The sequence below is a fragment of the Balaenoptera musculus genome, chromosome 11 (assembly GCF_009873245.2).
Source record: "Balaenoptera musculus isolate JJ_BM4_2016_0621 chromosome 11, mBalMus1.pri.v3, whole genome shotgun sequence".
Classification (NCBI taxonomy): domain Eukaryota; kingdom Metazoa; phylum Chordata; class Mammalia; order Artiodactyla; family Balaenopteridae; genus Balaenoptera; species Balaenoptera musculus.
Genome location: NC_045795.1, coordinates 22,300,435 through 22,307,794, shown reverse-complemented (window position 1 = coordinate 22,307,794; position 7,360 = coordinate 22,300,435). Strand labels below are relative to the sequence as shown.

At 38.7% G+C, this 7,360-nt stretch overlaps 1 pseudogene; it reads left to right on the top strand.

Annotated features, from left to right (window-relative positions):
* Nucleotides 1-3,078: 3,078 nt before the first annotated feature.
* Nucleotides 3,079-4,055, top strand: LOC118903535 (annotated as a pseudogene).
* Nucleotides 4,056-7,360: the final 3,305 nt, after the last annotated feature.

Here is a 7,360-nt window from a genome sequence, read left to right as displayed (position 1 = left end):
TCTTGACCTGGGTGTCAGTTACAAGAATATTCACCTTAGCTCATCAAGCTTTTATTTTTCTTTCTGTATCCATGTTTTATTTTATAATAAAACTGTTTTTTATAAAGCCATGTCAAATTGACTTATTCTGTATTTATTTCCAGAATAAAGAAAAACAGCCAGGGCTGCCCTCGTGGCTCAGTGGTTAAGAATCTGCCTGCCAATGCAAGGGACACGGGTTCGAGCCCTGGCCTGGTAAGATCCCACATGCCGCGGAGCAACTAAGCCTGTGCGCCACAACTACTGAGCCTGTGCTCTAGAGCCCGCGAGCCACAACTACCGAGCCCATTTGTCACAACTACTGAAGCCTGCACGCCTAGAGCCCAGGCTCTACAACAAAAGAAGCCACCGCAATGAGAAGCCTGCACACCGCAGGGAAGAGTAGCCCCCCAATCGCCGCAACTAGAGAAAGCCCACGCACAGCAATGAAGACCCAACGCAGCCAAAAATAAAATAAATGAAATAAATTAATTTTTAAAAAAAAGAGCCAATGCCTGGATGTTACAAAGAGGCATGTTTGAGCTCAACATAAGAAGTAAGTAAGAGACATTGATTAAAGGAAAGAGGCTGCTTCATGTGCAACTGACTTTCCTGTTACTGAATTTATGAAAATAGGAGTTGTGTAAATATTCTGTGGAAAGATTTCCTATGCAGGGCAGAAGCCTGGATTCATGGCTTCCAAGGTTCATATCAACTCTAAAATTCTATGGCCTTTTGATTCCCAACACTATCCCAACCTGAAGAGGTCAAAAAAAGCCAAGTGCATTTTGTAATCAAGGCATTTTGGAAGCTCAAGTCCTCTCCTCCTCTGAGGCTTATCGGTTCAATCTGTACGTTGAGTTTGAAAGTAATTTTGTGTATATAAGTATGCTTGTGCACTTAAAAAATCATGCCAAAAAAATGTTTAAGCATTCCAGTTTACCTCTAGACCATCACAGTGAATCACCAGTGAGAAAAATGAAGGGAATAAGGGATAGATAGAGTAATAATGATTTGTGGATAGGTGAATATAGTTTTTCATTTTTAGAATTAAATATAAACCGAGCACAGTTCCAAGTGTTTTCACAAATATTAACCCTCACAACCTCCCTTCACTGAATACATAGAGAACCTAGTATACAGACAGGTTAAATAAACTGCACAGGAACACATTGCTTCCAAGTGGTGAAGCTGGGATTTGATCCCAAGCACTCTGAGTCAGGAACCTGTGCTCTTAAGCACTATGCTTAACTTAGCTGACATCTACTCCATAAAAACTAGACACTCATTAATTAAATTAAATTTCCATTTTGTATTGAGAAAAACTACATCCTTATCTCATACTGCTTAGATACTACTTGGTAATAACAGTTCTTTCTTCATGATTATAACAGTATAATGTTCTAACTAAAATGCTTATTACAATGATATACTGTAGGTAATTTATCTTTACCTTATTTTACTACAACTGCAACAAATAGGTTATTATTCCTTGGCCCCAAAGACACTATAAATGTAAAGTACCCTAGGTCTGAAGTTCACAGTCAGTTACAAAATTCATAAACTAACTCAGTAAACATTCCATCTGTTTAATATGATACAGTATTCAGAAATAGTAAGACTGATGTAATTTTATCCCTTATCTGTATTCTTTTAGAGTTGAAATTAGGTGATAGTTTTACCTATAGAGTTCCAAAGCAACCAGAGGATAAACTCATGTAATTAGTAAACTCCATGGGGAAAAACAATTCATTGATTGTTTAATAAACTGCTTTTTGTTTGAATTAACTGCCTTGTTAATTTTGCTGAATGGCCAAGTGAATAGGAGCTAAAACAGATTGTTGCTATGTATATGTGGTGACCAAGTTTCTGGAATTAGTTCAATTTTTAACTCTGCATCAAATCAATAAGGCTACTTAGATGGTGTAATAGGATTCATAAAAGGTATTCAAAGAAATATACAGCCTCTGTACATGTAAATAAAGGTTGATAATAAGGAGGATTTTTTTCCTGGCATCAAAAACACATGCACAAAAAAAGGGCAGTATAGGAGAGAACATCAAAACTGATACAAGAAGGGGGGGGTGAGGGTGGGGTGGGATGAACTGGGAGATTGGGATTGACATGTATACACTAATATGTATAAAATAGATAACTAATAAGAACCTGCGGTATAAAAATAAAAAAATAAAATTCAAAAAAATAAAAAATAAAAATGATACAGGAACAACAGTGTCTGTAATGTTGAAGAGGAGGAAAAAGAGGAGGAGCCTGGTTGTGATGATGATTATGATTACAAAGGTTGAGATGTAGACATTTGGAAGTGAATATGGAAAGTGGCTGTTAGCAAATGGTGGAGCTTACCCCAGGAAAGTGTCATTTAACTTTTACCTCAAGCTCAACAGCTTTGTAAGAAAAATATTTGTGTGAGCAAGTGATGCTTATGTCATAGTTTCAAGGAGGAACAACTCCTCAAAATATAACCCACTCTTAAAGTTATATAATTAACTTTATGGATTTATTACTTAATCAAAATACATAAAACCATGAGTGACACAGAATATTAAGCCCTTTCAATGATTTACAATTCAGTGTGATTGGGTCTGACGTATTAACTTTTTTTTTTTTTTTTTAGATCTTTATTGGAGTATAATTGCTTTACAATGTTGTGTTAGTTTCTGCTATACAACAAAGCGAATCAAATATATGTATATTATCTTTAGAACCATTCTGGGGAATTCTTTGGCGGTCCAGTGGTGAGGATTCCCGGCTTTCACTGCTGGGGGCCCGGGCTCGATCCCTGGTTGGGGAACTAAGATTCTGCAAGCCTCATGGCGTGGCCAAAAAAAAAAAAAAACCACTCTGGATATGATTAAATATGTAGAGATTTTGGGAAATGAACACAAGAGATATGTTAAGAGGTGTTCCAAAATGGGAGAAAGCATGCAAATAAGTGAGCTTTGGATATTCATGACAAACTTTGCAGATTTTTAGTTCTACCTAAGGCTGACACTATTTTTTGTTTTTATGGTATTGTCTCCTAGCCTTTCATAAGGAACAATGGAAACCAGCAATGGAAGTTCCAGAACAGACTTCATCCTTCTGGGCTTTTCTGATCAGCCCCAACTAGAACACATCATCTCTGTGGTTGTCTTCATCTTCTATATTGTAACTCTGGTAGGAAACACAACTATCATTCTTGTATCTTACCTAGACATCCAGCTCCATACTCCCATGTATTTCTTCTTATCCAATTTGTCTTTTTTGGACCTCTGTTATACAACTAGCATTATCCCCCAGATGCTGGTAAATCTATGGGGTCCAAAAATGTCCATTACACATGGAGGGTGTGTGCTCCAATTCTTTGCCCTTGACTTGGGAGACACAGAATGTCTTCTCTTGGCTGTGATGGCTTGTGACCGCTATGCTGCTGTCTGTCAACCTCTTCACTACACAGTAATAATGCACCCTCAGCTTTGCCAGAAGATGGTGTTGACTGCCTGGTTAGGTGGTCTTGGCAGTGCCTTAATTGTTTGCTCTTTGACTTTGAAGTTGCCAAGATGTGGGCACAGGGAGGTGGATAATTTTTTCTGTGAGATGCCAGAGTTGATCGAGATGGCTTGTGTCTATTCAAAAGTAATTGAGATTGTTATCTTTGCTCTTGGAGTGGTATATTTCTTCTAGTACCTCTATCACTAATTCTGATCTCATATGGAGTTATCACTCAAGCTGTCACGAGGATCAAGTCAGCAGCAAGGTGGTGAAAGATCCTTAATACATGTGGTTCCTGTCTCACAGTAGTAACTCTGTTTTATGGAACAATCATTTATACGTACATGAAGCCGCAGACTAGCTCCCCGCAAGATGAGGGGAAGTTCCTTACTCTCTTTTACACAATTGTCACACCCAGCCTTAACCCTCTGATCTACACTTTAAGAAAGAAAGATGTGAAGAGTGCAATAAAGAGAATACTGTGGATAGAAAAAGGGCCAGCAAAGTCACGAATTAGATGGAAAAATCAGAATGTAGAGAGCTAAAGAAATAATATTGACCTTTTCCAACAGAAGATGAATCAATTCGTTTATTAGAAGAGCATTTCTTGGGTGTTTACCATGTACCAAGAATTGTACTAGGTACTGACCTTGTAAATAAATAGGAAGAAGAGAGAAATGATAAGGAGACAGAGATACAAATATATAAATAAAATGTAATTCATGCATTTAAAAAGCTTCAAGACTAATCAGGGACTATAGATAAATAAACATATAATTATGAAATGTTGTAAGTACAGTAATGTACAAAGAACTGAGGAAAGATTTCTCATAAGCATCTATTCTAATGTAAGATTGTACTGAACTTCTTTTCTCCCCCAACATACCACTTTTATTAGAAATAACACTCTCTTTCATTCACCTGTTACTGCCAGAGGAGCCTCTGGTGGAGACTAACAGCCCACCAATACCCATTCCACCTTCTGCCTCAAGTTTTAACTGAGCGTAGGGCTACCATGCTACAAATTACATTTCCTAGCCTGGCCTCCATCAACACAATTCCAGGGAAGTGATGTGTGCAACTTCTGGGTCATCTCAAATATGAAGCCACTTGCTCTCACCTTCCACCCTCTCCTTCCTCTTGGCTGGAATGTGAACGTGAAGGGTACCTACTCTGACAAAAACCCTAAGAGGGAATGGAACAGTAAGATGGGAACAGAACAACCCCATCAGCAGAGCAAAGCCTCTAGATTATTACGGGAGAAAAATGTTTCATATATTATTTAATATTAATTAAGCCACTGTATTTTGGGATCTGTTATAAGAGCTTAGCTTTTACCCTGATATGGCCTATTAAGGAGTTTAGGCTTTTCCCTGTAGGGCAGTGTGGTCCCTGGACCAGCAGCATCAGCATCACCTGGCCATTTACTACAAAAGCAAATTCTTGGGCCCCACCTCAGATCTACTGAATCAACAATGAGTTTGGACCGAGCGAACCATGTTTTTCAATAAGGCTAAAGTTTGAGAATCACTGTTGAAGAGAATAGGGAGACACTGAATGTCTCTAAACAGAAAATTAATGTGGTTTTATAGATTTTAATTTCCTTCCTGATAGATATGTGAAAGAAGGTGGATAAGGATTTCTCAAAGCTTTTAGAGAAGTACTTTCCAAATGTCTTAAGTGTCAGACTCCAGGTCATGACCAGTCCAACTTTTTTTTTCCCGCCAATCTGGAGAAAGGAGAAAAATAAGAAGTTTCGACTAAGGTTAAATGAAGTCAATATAAAAGGTTATTCCTTATTTAATACTATCTTCTTGCACTTTGGCTTTATAATGTTCTTTCTTTTGTTGAATTATGGTGGTAGTAGATGGTGATTTATTGGAAAGGGGCTTGATGCTCTTACTTGACAAAATAAAAATTTAGTAATCTCATGTTTGCTCCCTTTTTTTCACTTTATTTTACTGGTAAATACACTCAAAATCTGGGGATCTCTATGCTGGAGAATAAAATAAACTTCTCTACAAGTTGGTCATTTCAGAGATTGAAAATCTTCTCTGCAAGTGAAAGATTCCTCACATCTACAGTGCCATTGCTATGTCATTTCAAAGGCAAAGTAAGCCACTATCTGCCTGAAGTATCAAAATTTGGGCTAAACTGATGTTAGGCTATTTCTCATCTGTTCTTTCAGTTCTATTAAACAAAGGCAGACCTTTGTTAACAGAAAAAAAATTCCTTTGTGAGAGAGAATAATATTAGCTATTTGACATTTGTCAGAAAAAGCAGATACTTCTTAAAGAGGACACTAATTATTATCACTAGTCTATAAAAATATAGATTTTCTTTGGAGTTGAGGATTCAAGAGATTTTATAATTTTTTTTAAGATACAGTAGTATAAACAAAGGAAATACTGTCAAAGAATAACATAACTTTAACCTATTTTTATCTAAGATTTTAGGTGCCCATTTACAGTATCCACATGAAAATGATGGGTTTTAAGTTCTTGTGCGCCAACTGATATATCAAAAGAAAAGTTTCCATCCTTGCTATCATTGTATCCTGCTGGTAAGAAATGTTTCATGAACTCTGAGTACAAATATGGCCCATTGCTTTTCTTTATTGTCATTATTTTCCAATTTATTCATTAGCCCTCAACTGCAATATTAACAGAACGTCTCTCCATTTTGAGCTCCCTTTCCCCCAGAATGATCTCCAAATTTGAACAAAAATGAGTTTATATCAGTTCGCACACCCAACCAGGAAAGGACCCCTAAGTCCACTACTGCCATTTCGGCTTAGTGCCACAAGGTGGTGCTATTGAAAAAAATGGTCCTTCAAGGCATAAGCACTGACATGGTAACGAGAACTAAATACTTCAGATCTCCGCAGAGGTCACAATGGTCCTTACAGGGAAGTAGATTCCCTTCCCCGCTTTTTCATAACAATTGTGTCCCAATGAGCCCTGCCTTCCATCTCCCTGAGTGGTAGATCTTCATTTTCAGGTCTTCCAGTTTGAAATTCATCCATCTTCATCACAGAGCTTGCAGCCCAATAACTGGCCAAATTTGTTTGGGTGTGAGGTCCTTGAGACCCTGATCACTGTGCCCTCTTCTTCCTTGGGGATCCCCATCTCCGTAGTGTCAGACAATTTTTCCTTCATCAATCAATCCTCCAACCCACACCCCTCTCCCCAGACCCCAGACACACACACACATTTTATAATTCATTACACTCTTTCCCAGAAGATGGCGCTCTCCATCCACACCCTCTCCATACCCCCAGCATCTCTAACTCAAATTTGCTGCAAGAATGTGGTACAACAGGCCTTAGGATAAATTCTGCAACATCACACAGTGAGAACCAAAGAACAAGATTTATTGGGGAAACACAGAAACCAAGAGTCAGGCACGAGAGGCAAGGTGCCTCCGTCCTCTCATAATCCCATGGAGAGGTGAACTAGGGCCAAGGCCAAGCTGTTTGACATGCAGTGGGTCAGTGCTCTAGTCCTGACCCAACTGCCATACCTTCTCAAAAAGTAAACTTGAATGCTACTTCTTAGTGAGACATCAAGACTACTTGGTTGCCAATCTGGGTTTAGATGCCAGCTGTTTGAAGAGAGCCAGCTACCTGGCACCTGGAGACCATGGATACTGTGGAAAGTTGTAGCGCCTCCTGTTAGGGAGTGTAAGGCACTGGTCCTACGGTAAACTGAGTTTAGGTGCAGCCCCTCCTTCCAGGAGGAGGAGGAAACCCCAGTTCCAGCTAGCTCCTTTCCTAGGCAACCTAGAGTGAGATCCCAGGATCACTTTTGAATAATTCTGCTCATTGCCACACAGAAGATTAAGAAAAATA